The following is a 14,760-nucleotide window of genomic DNA, read 5'->3' as shown; positions in this document are numbered from 1 at the left end:
CTCCTTCTGAGGAGCAGGCTTGGAAGCTACAAATCTACAGCTCAGAGGCAGTCTGAAGAGAATCTTCAAAATTCATTCAGCCAGAAAAACTGGCACTGGTTAACAAAGTGTGCATAGCTGCTATGATTTAACTCTTTCCCCCAAGCTGCAAGTAGTGATTTTTTTCTTCAAACACTAATAAAATGCACAGACACCTTGTTCCCACTTTGCCTACCTCTATTCCACTGACATCAGCGCTGCTCTTCAGAGTAATATTGGTTGAGCATGTTAGCAAACACGGAAAGTATTCGTAATTGTCAGATCATCTCATGCCATCAGCAGGCACTGGAGGCAATTAATATTTAATCATTCATTAGGAACACACAGAGCCAAAAAATAACATAACTTGCCTTTAAAAGTATTGGCACAAAGCACACAGGAAGCTGTGTGGGTCTACAGAACAGCGGCTTACAAATCTAGCAAATATGTTGTGGGGGTGCTATTATAGAACGCCATTTATCTTTATGCATACACATCCTGTTAGAACATCTAGTCTGCAGCATAAAAAGCTATCACACTAGTAAAACCAAAGATCTATGGGACTAATTATGGTACATATTCCAGAAAGGAAAGAAACCTCAATTTGAGAGCTTTTATGGGCTGCTACCAGACTTTATCTTTTTAAGTTCACAGTTTCAGTCTTTAAAAATTGGCTTCTACATGTGGGACTTAATTAATATCACTGTAACTTCCCAGTTATACACACCAAAAGCCAGCTCCATTTAAAACACAATAAAGAGAGAACTGCACAGCTTGCTGGGCTGCCAGTGACTATGTTGCTGCAAATAAGAGCGCTGAATTAGTTTTCCCAAAACCTGCAACACACAATCCCTTTGGTACTATTTCTAGTGTCCTTGCAGTAGATCTCTGGTACTGGAAGCTCACTGAGAGCATTCAGAACAACTCCCCGCAACCCACACATCTAAGACTGCCTGCATGCACATGTAAAAAATCCATTCAGGAATTGCCATAACAAAACAGTATGCTTCAAAGCACAGGCTGCCTCTGTGACCATGTCTTTAGGAAGGGAGCATGCAGAAAGATTGTGATCTGTACCAAAGATGTGGACTGCAGCTATACTACGTGCTTGCCTCCCCACAGAATAGAAATGCAAGCTCATTCACTCAACAGCATGTGCTTGTCCTGACAGAAGAGCCATCGACTGCTATACTTATTTCATATTTGTATTGTATTTGACTCCTTGAGACTGATTTGACCTTTATTATGTGATTGTCGGAGACATTACATTCGGCTTCTCAATGTGGACAACTTCTAGGAGCCCAACGCAGGATTGTGCTTTTGTGCTTTACCGTCAGCATCGTGGTTAATCAACATTAACACTTAAAGGACATCAGGATGTATGTGTATGGGAAATCAGCTTCATAATTTTTGCAGAGTGCTTTTCCAGGTCAGGAGAAGTCACATCTGTTTTTAATTATTTTTAATGAACTAATCTGGAGTGAAAAATAAAATAATATTTGGTTTCAAAATTATTTGGGATACTAAAATGAGAGTGGTTGTAAGTAGTGGAGTCTCTGCATGGTGACTGTGTGATTACAGATGATACAATGGTTATCAGCCAAAATAATCACCTCTTTCAGGAGTAGAGGAGTTGACTAAGAGTTCATGTGTGATGTGTTTCCACTGGAACATCTCCATCTCATCAAATGCAACGCACAACAGAGTTTGGATTCTGTAGAATGGGGTAGGAGCAGATCAGTCAGTGAATACCCCGCTGTTTCTCTTTTGCTTTTATTTTAGTGTACCTAATGTTTCCAGTCTGTTTTCACAACACAAATTGTATTCACAAATTTGACATCACAGTCACTAAACTACAGAGCGGTAGAGAGAGCTGACTCCCCACCTTAGGGTGTTGTTATTATGGGGAGTTTCACGGCAGGGAAGAGTCTCAGCCTTTTTTTAAAGCTTGCATTTTCCAGAGCTGGAAAATTTCATACAACTCCTTCCCTGCTTCTGTTGAGTTCTGTCTAGCAGCTTTTGCCTGTGAGTTCACACAGTTCCATCACTTCTTCTCATTAACTCTGCTCTTACACATCATGCAGTTGCACAATTTCTGAAGTTACCTAAGCCATTCTCTCTTTGCACCTGGATGACTCCTAATTTCTTTTCACCTATTTTTTGGATTTGGATTGGAATTGATATATCACTTCTCAGAAATGTTGCATTCCTGTAGTCACCAAAAGCTGGTCCCCACTTGCATCTTTTTTGCTTTCAAATACCTCCCAGGTGCATTCCTGTAATGTAGATGAAGTCAGTCACTAAATGAATACCAAGTAGCTATTTAGCTACATGATGCTCACTAAGATCCTCCACCTGGAGCTGAAAAAGAGCATACAACTGAGCTTATATAGGTATTTAACTGTGAGGGGTAGTCATCATGCAAGAAAACTAAGGGCAGAATTTGAACTACAGCCAAACCTGCCCAGAAAACCATTAGATTTTGAAGGCAGGAAGAGGAAAGGAACAGGACACAACAGGTGCACTTCTGTTAGGAAAGCAGCTTCATAAAAATGCTCTGAATTGCTTTAATTGGTATAGGTATATGTCACTCAGACTTGTAGGCTTTAAGAAAGTAAGTAATGGCTGCTAGACATCATACAAAAATAAAAAGAAAAAGAGGAAACAGCTTAATTTCTGAGTGATGCTGCCTTTCATTCCTGACCTTAGTTACTACTATCCTAACTTGTCCGGAATCACCTATCACGTTTCTATTTGCTTCTGTGTAGCAATACAACTATTAGATAGTAAATATTGATAGTAAGGACTGCATCATATGCATCTGAACATCATGCGGGCACTCAGTAATCAAAGCTGGCTTACACAAGGAGCATGAGAATGCCTCTTCTGTGATACGGGCTGAAGCATGGTTGTTTAACACAGTAAGACCTCATTTCACAGCAAAGGCAGTTACTCCTCTATTTACATCTCATAACTTGCTAGTTGGTGTTATTTACTCTGCTAAATGCAGGTGAGTGAGGCAACAGTTTAATTCCCTCTCTGCCAGGCCATATGCTGGCCTCTGGATGATGCCAAGCAGAAGGGGCAACAGAGGTGTCTGCTGCAGGGTTCAGGAAGTCATTACCGAGCTTTGCATCCTCGGGAGATCTCAGCTGGAAAGCCAGACTAGTGACACACACACACAGAGTCACACTGCCAGAAAAATGCAGGTTTTACTTCTCTGTCTACTCTTGCCCCTGGCTAGTTCCACAGAATCAGCAGAGATCTCTTACTCGTTTCTCCATCACGGAGTCAACTGTAACTAGTAAAGACTGAAACACCTTATTTCTCCATGGTGAGTGTTATACACTTCCCAAGGAGCATAACACTATTCCATGATGCCAAGGGCATTTTCTTTCTTTCTTTCTTTTTTTTTTTTTTTTAATTTCTAAAATGACTACTATACATTTAGGTCTAAGCCTGTCATCTCAAACAGATACATATACATGGGGAAACAACAAAAGCAAAAGAAATGTTAGAAAAAAAAAAAAGTAAGGTAGTTACAGAACATTGCCTATGAAGTGTCACATATTTCTTTGGTGAAGAACACATCAAGGAGCTTCTTACTATTTTAATGGACCTCTTTTACAAGAAAAGAGCCCCATCTTTAAAAAGAAGAATTTCAAAAGGTGTTTGCTGAAGTTGGTGCTTCATTATGGGTAGCTATGCTTGTGCACAGCAGGTGAAACTGACTCAGTCATAATTTTTCAGAGACAGGATGACGGGAGACAGTGATCCCAAAAAGATGAGAAGCCCAGGCTCTGGGAGAATGACTGAAATCCTAAGACAGAGAAAAATCTTTTTTTCTGAGAGGCTGTGTGCATTAGTGCTATTCCCATAAATCGTCAAGTGAAAGTGGTTGCAACTAGTGGCCCTGTAACAGGGTTTTCTATGCTGTCCTTGTTGCAGTCTACTCATGTTTCTATCGCACTTTTCTCCACAGTTCCCTTCCACTCACCAGAATTTTGCTTGTGTTTGTTACATACATTATGAAAGAGATAATATCTCCTTTACCAGCTTTGTACTGTATTCCAGGGGTGTTTCTGCTCAGGAAAGCTGCTTAAACCTCCAAACTGATAAGAAGAGCAAATTGCTTATATTGGTCTACCTTCTCTAATTTTAGAGGAAACCATGTGTAGGGAAATAGCCTCCTACAATGATTACTTAGTAGTGGTAAGAATTTCTAGCCAAGCCAATTGCACAGTAGTTTCTCTAGCTGCGGTGAAGCACTGATTGCTTTATCTTCTATCTTGAGCACGTAACTAGGTCTTTTCTACAGTTCACAAATTGTATGAAGACATCTGCACAAACTGTGCACGTTAGATCTGTACTCTCACAAAGCTCCAATTCAAAGTTATCTTAAGTGCAAACACAAAGGGATTATGTTCTCCTTTTAAAGCTCCATAACTGAGGTTTTTCTATAATCTCTTACTAAACAGTACCAAGTAACAGAACAGAATCATGAAAAACAGGTATGCATTTCTAACTCACCTCCTATGCTTCTATAGAATTTAGCAGTAGCCTTTTACGCAGCACAGAGGCACGATAGCATTTTACAGTTTTAAAATTAATTTTAAAGGTTATCACACAAAACTTTATGCCTTTAGTGAGTGTCCTTCTATGGAGGACAGTCCACAGAAGTTCAAAATGGTCAAAACCACCATCTCTCAGCCTGTTTGCCTTGCTGAAATGAAAAGCCCAAACCTCAGTTCATTTAACTAGGAAATGAAACAGTAGTTTAAGACAGAAGGCTGTCTCACTACCTTATGTCATTTGTTCTGGCCCAATGGGAATGCCACATCTCAGAATTCAAATTACTGCACCGAACCTCAAGGTATGTTACTAATTCCCACCCCTGCTACTTGATACTTCTACTATTTTGGGCAATTAGCTAAGTCTCCATGCCTTAGCACCTACATCCTGAAATATAGTCACCCAATCTCTTAAAAAGTGCAAAATTTCCAGGGCTGTTCAGAGGATGCAAAGTAACTACAGTAGCTACATATTGTGCTCCTCACAGGGTGACCTATGATTGCTGGGGTAGGCTGGTAAGAAGCAACCACTGTGCAAAGATTTGAGGGAGTGAAAGAGGAGGCTTAAAAGGAGGTGGTGTAAAAACTGCCAGTCTAGACACAAGAAATTTTTGCTCCTCAAGGACACTTCTTAGCAACTTGTATCATATAGCCTCCAAGATCTCAAAAAGTACACTAACATTTTTAACAAATAAATTTAATATGCAAATTATTATTATCGTTAATATTTTTTACTCTCACTTTTATGGTCAGTATAATTGGGTAGTGAAAAGATTTAGCAGATCTAAAAAATACATGAAGATCACAGAGTTCCTTCTATTTTTCCTTTAAATAAGTTCACTGAATTAAGTGTCCTTTTTCCAAACAACTTACAATTATCTGTGCATTTATGAAATCAAAATAGTTCTACCTCATTTTTAATATTACTCTATTTAGCATAAGACTTTGGCAAGTCATGTTTAGGAAAGATAACTTAAAAAATCATTGGATGTCTTTTTTCTTCTCTTCTCCAAAATATTTGTAAAAAACTTTTACTCAAAGTATGGAAATGTTGTCTTTAACCACTGACACTAGTATTATCTGTCCAGAACAGAGGGGATTTGGTGGTTAGAGTTCAATGCACATAGTTTCTCCTAATTCCCTATCAAAATGTGGCACATGCACACACACACACACACGCAAAAACCCACAAAACGGCAAACAGAAAAAAAAACCCAAACCAGCCAAAAAAACAATTCCTATCCTGCAGCCATAAGTCTAATGCTGAAAGATTGTGAGTCCTGAGTGTAGTGATTAATGGTTGAGAAATCTGCATACAAAAAGCTACACTGAATGAAGCTAAAAGGCATTTCCATCCCAGGAGGCAATTAATAGGTGGCAAGAATACTCTTCATTTACAAAGTTATGTTTAACTGGTAGTGATGACACAGAGCAGGGTAAATGGTAGAACTGCCTTAATGGTCCCCAAACCCCAAATCTCAGCGCTGATTAAACCTAAGTCATAGATTAATGAAGAAGCATTTATACTTTCAATCTATCCCATAAATAACTATACAGTGTTAAAGTCAGCTAATAAGGAGGCAGAAGTTGTTGCCTTATGACTACAAGCACGTTTTAGAGATGTAAATTTCAAAAGAGATGTTTTTTTCTTAAAGGATGCATTACAAGTCACACAGAGGAACTACATAAAACTCAGCAGAGTTTCTTGTGGGAAGCTGTCATGTATGGTGCAAACAACAAAAGTCTTCAAACATAGAAGTCTAGCACAACACACCTTCTTTTAGTAAACAACACACTCTTAAGTAGGTAGAAAACTCATCAGCAAACATGACCTTTGACCAGAAAGAACCTTTCAATTTTAGCTGTTTTCCTTGGCAAATTGGCAGAGATGACTATGGTTAATCCTATTGGACTCATTATTCTTAGGTTATACTTGGTAAGAAGCTGTCAGATACCCTTGCACTATCAGTAAAAGATGCTGGGGTTCTAACTATTGCTATACAAGAATTAGCCTCAAAAGTTTCTGGGGCTTAGAATAATAATTTTGCACTAAAAGCCTCCCCCCAAAAGGCTCTACTACTCCGGTACTGCCGTATTTGCAGTGGCTATCACCAAAATAAATCTAGCAATGTACTCCAGCAGCTATGTGTACCTACTTACATTCACTCTACTTTTAACTACGTAAAGTTTTGAAGCTAATACTGATGCTGGGAAGAACTTCATTACAGTAAGAGCTGTCATTTATTAATCTCAAGTTATTTTTAATAAATCACAAATTCACTGAAGTGCCACAACTATGGTTAAACACACACACACACACAATTAATTAAGCAAGAATACAAATTTTGGTTGGATTATAAATAGCCACTACTTATTTTACACAAATATATCCAAACATTAGTGTCATTATTAAAATTTTATTTGCAGGCAAATAACTCAAATTATTTGATTGTTGAAAAGAACTTTTCAGCCTTTATAGTGTTTGGTGTGATTTGCTAGCATTTCCAATGCCTGACCAATTGACTCCCATGATTAATTCACTATGAATTTCATTCTGTAACTTAATACAAATTGAATTTTTGCTTTAATTTGTTTAATATCATTCATTCCAGAAGGGAGGACTTCCAAAACACTGCACTTTTCTGTGTTTTATATTTAGTGCAATTTTCTTGTTTTAGTTTTGTTAGTCAAATATCCTTAAGACAGCTAACTTGGAATTGTGCATATAGGAAAGAAACATATTAACATTGCTTTAAAGCAGAGGCATATTCCTGAACAGTTTTACCATGGAGAGTAGTTCAAAACCACCGAGACTGTAGCTATCAGTAATTGTGGCTTGTGGAGCAGGCAATAGAGATTAACCTGGTGAAGTTGTTTATAATAAATACAGTTGGGGTGAGACTGGTTATTGAGGCAGCGTCCAGAGAAATTAAGAGAAGTGCATAATTTATGGAGGATTTTATAACCACAAACCATGAAGCAGGCAAGACAGAGAAAATAATAGTCCCTGGCATAAAATATAACTTCAGAAATAGCAGGCACATGCTACCTTGCCTGACTGAGTTGTACCCATCTAGACTGCATCTTGATACCAGATCAGGAACAGAGACAGAACAATTACAGTTTTAATGTGAACCTTGCCCTTCTGCCACTCTGAGTAAGTTGGATCCATCCAGCTAAGTATTACAACAGAAGGATTTGTTTCAATAAGCAGCCTGGACATTTGTTTTGTTCCTCATAAGGCCAGCCTGCTCATGCCCCAGAAACACATCTCCATGGAACACCAACAAACCTGTCAGCCAAGAACTGAATGTCCATCTGGAAATGACACAACCGATGACAGTATCCAGAGGATGGGCCTTCTGGGTGTCATTAGCCTCTGTACAGATTTGCCCACTGAAGGTGTTATCCCAGATCTGGGTTCTTCACCCAGTGTGCAAGAGCCGATCCACGCAGAGCCGAGACAGTTGTTTGTCACATGTCTATGCAGAAATGGATGTTAGGTGGCAAACCCACAAAGCTAGCGTGCCTCTTAACACATTTTAAAACATTTTATACACCTCAAACAATTGTTTTTAATTACATTTAGTCACAATTCTGATTGGTTCTTATGAGCCTCTTCTCCTTTTAGAGGTACAGTATTATTTCTTTTCACAGCACGTTCTGTGGGGAGGGGGCTTTGTTAGTAGGGGGCTTTCTTTGCTCGAGGGTGATGTTTTAGTATGTTAATTAGGATATTTCACACATATTTCAAGTAATTTTCTGTTTGGTCCCATCAACCATTTGGTTCTCCTTGATATTATCTTGTTATTTCTTAACTTGGTGTATTTATGGAGTTTATTCCTTCTCCAAAGGCCATGCCTTATTACCTATTTGTAAGGGTTAACATCCTCTATTTTTTCAAATTCTTTTGGCCTCTTGTTTTTCATGATAGATGTTTCTTTAAAGTAACTAGTTCTTTTATCAAAGAAAGGAGGTGTTCCAGTATTTTTGCCAGCTGATTTGACTACATTGACATGCCAAGAACAAATGCCAAGAAGGCATTCCAAAATATGTGCATCCTCTATTATTCACAGCCACTTTACTTTGTGCTTTCACAGAAGAAACTGGTAAGATTGATGAATAGGAGACAAAGTTTACATGCTGCCTGATGCGATTTAGATGTCTGCTGGGACCGATGTTTTTCAGGCAGGACAATGAAAGTCTTTAAGTTACTCTGCTGAAAAGAGGAATTGGAATTGACCACACAAGTATTTACAAAGAGGATCTGTTAGGAGATACAAAAGCACGGATGAGGAAAGAAATTAGGAAAGTGCAGTTTCTCTGAGAGTTTCAAACAAACGTTTAGAACAAAGTTATAACAGCTTAATGTTTTCTACTTCTAAACAAGGAGTCATGTTTCTTTGCTGTAAAGAAGTCATTGTTATTAACCTCCATGTTTCTATCACACTTGAAGTTTGGCGAGAGGTTGTAAGGGGGGCCTTGGAGCTTAGATATCTGACATAGACTATGTCAGTCTGACTATCTGACATAGTTCTCTCTACAAATTGGTCAAAAGTGATTATTACTGTTCTAACGGCTACATGCCGGCTTTCAGAGTCCTCGTTTATGAACCAGCTGATGAAATGATACTACCATCAGACCTCAGTCGATACAGTTACCTAGGTGGCAAAGACATTTTGAAATTGGTAATGCTGGTTTAATAGATCACTTCACTGGGGCTATCAGGAAAGTGCAAAATACTGCCAAGGCAAGATCACAGCTGTATCAAAATCAAAGAACTGAAATCTTGGAAGAAAACTAATTTTGGCAATGCCTTCTGTCTGAAATGGTAGCAAAGGCAGTAAATAACACTCTGACAAGGTGCCATGACAGTTGTAAATAAATGCCGAATTCTTGAACAATAAGTTGAAGAGCTTTGATTAACTGAGGTATATTTTCCCTCCCATCCATATAAATGGTTTCGTACATATGAAAGTGATTGGCATATTTCCAAGCCCACCCATTAGGTGTCTGTCTCAGTCCAGAAGAGATCAGAAATTTTTCTTATTGAAGAGCTAAAGGTAGTGCTATATCCCAGCACCATATGCACTGTCAGTATGTATGCACTGTCCAGTAAAGTGGCTTGTAACACATTCAAAGATCAGAAGTCCTTGACCAAAGGCCTTTTTTCTGTTGTCCATAAGCACCTCTGAGGTGAAAAAATTCTTCTCTCACTGGGTCAAAATTGGACTGCAAGAACTGAGTACTGTACTTTACATAGTGTCAGCAAATTTGTTTTATGATGAAGAGCAGCAACAGGCTAACAGGAAAGGGTCATAGCTATTAGCTTAACTGAGGCAGGGAGAATTATGAGGGCAAAACCATTAGACATATCAAGTAAACATAGCCAGGAAGAACAATTCACAATATTAATAGCAAATTATTGAACAGACTATTGTGGAAAACTGCTAAGGTTATTGCTATTAGTTATGATATCACATTACCCAGATCATTTCAATATACATGAAGCAAGACACATTACTTGTTGCTTCTACTTTTTTCTTACCAGCACAAAACAGGAATAGTCAATCTCCTGAAAGAACAGGTGGAATTGGTGATGCAAACCACTGCTTATGAAAAAGGGTCACGACACAGAGAAGAAGGTCACAGAAAACAATTTGAAACATGGAACCCAATTTTATGGTTACTGGATTTATATTATTTATAAATTACCACAGCAACCTGTGGCATCTGGGACAATATCCAAAAATAATTCAAATAGAACTAAGCCTTGTGGATGAAAGAGAAAAAAACCAGAAACTAAGTATAAAGGACAAAAAGATTAAAAAAAAATAAAAAAGCAGGTGTGTGTGTGTGTAGGAAATAATATACCAAGCCTTCTTGTAATTTCCCCGCTAAATATAAAATACTGCACACTTCATCCATATCCATTCTAAATATCTGCTAATGTCAGATTTACAACTTTAGCATCGTTATTGTGTTGTACTAGAAGGAAAATCAATGCATTGTACATACCATTTTCTTATCTGTTGGGAGCAGAAGCATGCTGTTTGTGGAGCTGGAGAATCTGTTCCTGCCAGCTAAATACGTTATATGGTGTAAACATAGGGTTAAGCTATTTTATAAAACCTGGCACTTCCTCTCCCTATTTGTGCAACAGAAGACAGATCACATTTAAAAAACTTTGCTGTCATTATAAACTATTACTGGAGATGAGATAATGCAATTCCCCTTGCTGCAAGGTTTGTGGTACAAAATGATAGCATTTAAAAAACCTGCTTTTGGTTGTGATGAGCAGCGTGATACGCTAGGTTGTTTTAAGTTCAGAGTCAGGCTTTTCCTCTTGTGCTAAACCAGAAAGGCTGTGGGTGCTTCACAGTCTCAGGTGATCATATTTGGTCAGCACTGGCTGACATGTTGATAACAGATTATGTATCACTGCTTCTGTGGAACAAAAAAAAAAGTCCAGATGGAGTTTTCTAGAATTTCAGCCAATCTTCCCATATTTCCAAAAAGCACCTGGCAACTACAAATTGAGTTGAACAGCGGCAGTGAAAGTTGATGGACTTATTAATTGTGACTGCTGTTCAAGAAAAGATGTATAGAGAAATGCCAACACACTTAATTGAATAACACTGACTCCTGGACCAGAAAGCCAACTCTTGCTGGTGATTTTTTTTTCCACTTTAAAAAAGTGGAATGTGACAGTCTTTTTGAAACAACTGATAAGTCTAACATAGTATACAATCAGATATGTTAGAAATTTTTGATTCCAGTTTCTGGATAGAAAATGAGAATTACATTAATATTGGCAGTTATCTAAATAGAAAATGTCAGAAAACATCAGAATGAAGGGTTATTTCTGCTGACTTTTGTCATTCATTGCTGCCCATGACATCACACCCATGAAGTCCTGTTGCAAGGATAGTACAGAATAGACTGGAAAGGATATGTTTGACGTATGTTTTCCATTCTTTCTTAAAGAAGGCCATTTTGGATCACTCACATCAACAGTTTCAGATACCACTTTGACCTTGTATTTATGACAGCGGACTGACCAGTGACACTTAGCTCCAGCTGTTGGTACCAAACAATGCAGTTAAAGACTCAAAGAATGTTTTTCTTCCTTATTTCTGAAAAACAAAACAAAAACAAGAAGCCTTTAGCAGTACTGCCTGTTTACAGAAGGAAGGCAGGCTTGAGTGGGACTTATCTAGAGGACAGAGTGTCATTGTAGAACAGCCCTGAAAGAACATATCTAAAACATATTACCACGTAGCTAGCTTGGAAAACACCTATCCTCTTGGTGTCTAACAACTGTCATGCAAGGGTTCAGCTGCCTTCTGCTCACTGTCTTAAGAAGCTGCTAGATAAGGCATTATACTTCAAAGACATGAGTCCCAATATCACATCCCACTACCCCAAAGTAGCTGCATAGAACTTCAAAAAGGAAATTAAAATTAACATATGTGTTTTACCACAGCCCAGCTCCATAGAAATCCTGCTATAAGCATCAGCAGTGAGATGTTACTCAGCTGTTACTGAAGATTCAGCTTCTTACAGCCCTTCCTTGCTATTAGAACTTTCTGAGATGCAAGGCAAAACAGAAACTGAATGCCTGCTTTCACTCAGCTAGAAACAAACCCGCTTCATCCTTCTGCTTTTTCTGTTTTCTTGCAACGAGAGAAGTAACTGACCCCATTTCCCCCTCATCTACAAAACGAAAGTATCACCTGTCCTTTCATTTTTGTAGTGAAGCAAATCTGGCTGGAGGGGGAAATCTCCAGCATGGGGGACTGAGATCTTTTTCACCCCTGCAGGGTGCCATCAGCCTGTTTGCAGGAAGACCTGTTGGCAGCTTCCTGCATCAACTCGCGCCCCGAGGTTTTAACACTCCTCCCTCCCGTACCCAAACAACTTAATTTTGGTGAGACTTCCCATGATTCTTGGTTTCACCCACTTACAGCTTGAAGTTAAGATAGCTTTTCAGCTAGAAGCAGAAAATACAACAGAGAATTAAGGTACAGTGGTTGGCTTTTTTTTTTTTTTTTTAGCTTTGAGTGATGGTTGGAAAGTTTTGCTGGGATAAAAAAAAGGAGGATAGGAAAAGAAAAATGTGAAATTTTACATTACTGATGTTCAGAGACATTGCACACTATAAGACACTGATGTCAAAACAAACCAGCTATCTTCAGCCAGGCAAACTAGGATGAATGGCTGAAACTCCCCAAGCTTCCCAATTTACTGATTTTAGGCTTGCTAAGTCATTATTCAGCAATAATAGCTGAATAATAGCATTCATTCTTGATGAAACACTTTATCTTATATTATATAGCTTGTTTCCTAAGTAAAGCCATTTCCTCCTGGTGCCGGTAACCACATAAACCTAATAAACTCATTTACGTTAAGCTGTGACACTACTGTTCTCCCTCATCTACTCCTATCTATAAAAAATATTCTCACTGTGAACATACTGGGGCTGTTTAAAAAGCCAAAGTAGAATAATCAGTAAATTAAATCACTTCTCTTATTGTCTATTAACAAAAGTTATCAGAAAAGGCTGATTTTGGTGAAATAATCACAGCTAGGAAGAAAACAGCAGACTGATAAGGACATGGCTGGGGAGCCTATTTTCATTGATATTACCTGTGTGGTGTATTGCAGAAGTAGTTAAACTTGTTGGGAAAGTTCTAGCTAGATACTGAGCAAAAGGGGAAGGAATTTACAAAGTGCTCCTGGTTTTATTTTGCAAGACTTCCATTTACTGCAGCAGGGAGCAATACAGAGGGTTGGCATGAATAGTCTGGAAAGAAGAAGAGAACAATGTGGCATCTTTTTAAAGATCCTAACTGCAGTATGATTTTTTTTTTCTTTTTGAGATTTAATTAGGTCAGCATGCTGTGTCAACTATGAGGCTGTTAACTGTTCTCAAAATAGCTTCTGATGTTAGGAACCAAAACTATAATTCTGGTTTTAGGCTGAAAAGACCATGTTGCAAAGACATTACTACATATGTTAGATGCAGCCAATACTGCACAGGTAAATGATGCAGGTGATAAAATGACAGTCCAACCCTTCAGTAATAAATATAACGAAGAATGGAAATAGATCTCAAGAAAAACTAAGTTCCCAGAGAGATCTGAAAGACCCGGTAGATAATGCAATGTATCTGAACAGAGAGGTTATAGGTTTCTCAGGGTCTGTTCCCCGGACTTGAATCCAAGCTTCCAAATCATAAATCCTATATGTGCAGGAGAAGAGCTGGGTCTCTCAAGAGGGTAGCTGAATAAGCCTTTAAGCTCTCTAGGAAGGTCAGTAGAGCCATTTAACACATAATGTTGAATACAAGTATTATTTAAATTTATTCTTCTCTAGGACATAATACCTGAGACACAGTCACTTTCTGTTCCACTCAAGGTCAGAGCCCACCCCTCCTGGAAGGTATCTTTCCATTTTCATTTAAAAAACATGGGAATATTTTATTCAGAGAGAAGGTAGTAGAGGTGCACACTTTAACATATGGCCATTTTAACATTCAGCGACATGGGAGACTTGATCTTCCCAGTTTAACAGGTTAATAGACCCCGCTGCCACAACTGTTCCTACCTAGCAGGCTGAAAATATAGCTGCCTAAGGCTGGGCTGAGCCTTTCTCCAGTCTTGTCAACACTGAGTTTCTGGACAGACATCAATGCAAGAGTTGCAGGCAGAGAGTAAAACAGGAAGCCTTCTGGGGCCCTTACTTCTGGTCCCTATTTCTAACACAGTTTCTCTTTTTTTTTTTTTTTTTTTGGAAGTCTAAGGAATGCTTCAACAGCAAAACCGAGAAAAGCCCTTGGTAGATATTCTAGCTTTAGGTGAAGTCTATCTCTACTCAGCTAGATTTGGGCTTGTCCTGTGCTACATTGCAAGGTAGTAGTATGCGGTCCTCATAAACACAGCTTTGTAAAAGCTTCCAGATTTGGACCCTGTCTGGACAAGATTTTAGCAGACCTAGTAGAAATAAAAGTGAAGTGCGTCTTCCTATGCACATATGAATAAAATCATCTGTTCTTCTAAAATCACTAACTCAGAGCGCTAACTTGGAGAACTGAAATAAGACAACTAGTTTGCAATTAAATATTTTTGTGGGCTGTGCCCTGTTTGACATAGTAACCTATTGCTAAATG

The 14,760-nt window shown here is 38.5% G+C and overlaps 1 long non-coding RNA gene across 2 annotated transcripts in view; it reads right to left on the bottom strand.

Moving 5' to 3' along the window:
* The window catches only part of LOC129737300 (uncharacterized), a 51,801-nt gene extending 39,203 nt beyond the window's left edge, over positions 1-12,598 (bottom strand). Inside the window, exons 1-2 of one of the 2 annotated variants that reach the window (XR_008735000.1) lie at positions 12,326-12,598; positions 11,651-11,725 (exon numbers count right to left, since the gene is read on the bottom strand). This is a non-coding gene — a long non-coding RNA (uncharacterized LOC129737300). Of the gene's footprint in view, positions 1-11,650; positions 11,726-12,070; positions 12,271-12,325 lie in introns of those variants that run through there. The other variant, XR_008734999.1, reaches the window with a different exon arrangement.
* Positions 12,599-14,760: the final 2,162 nt, after the last annotated feature.

The sequence above is a fragment of the Falco cherrug genome, chromosome 13 (genome assembly GCF_023634085.1).
Source record: "Falco cherrug isolate bFalChe1 chromosome 13, bFalChe1.pri, whole genome shotgun sequence".
In the NCBI taxonomy this organism is placed as follows: domain Eukaryota; kingdom Metazoa; phylum Chordata; class Aves; order Falconiformes; family Falconidae; genus Falco; species Falco cherrug.
This window is presented reverse-complemented; position numbering and strand designations above follow the sequence as displayed.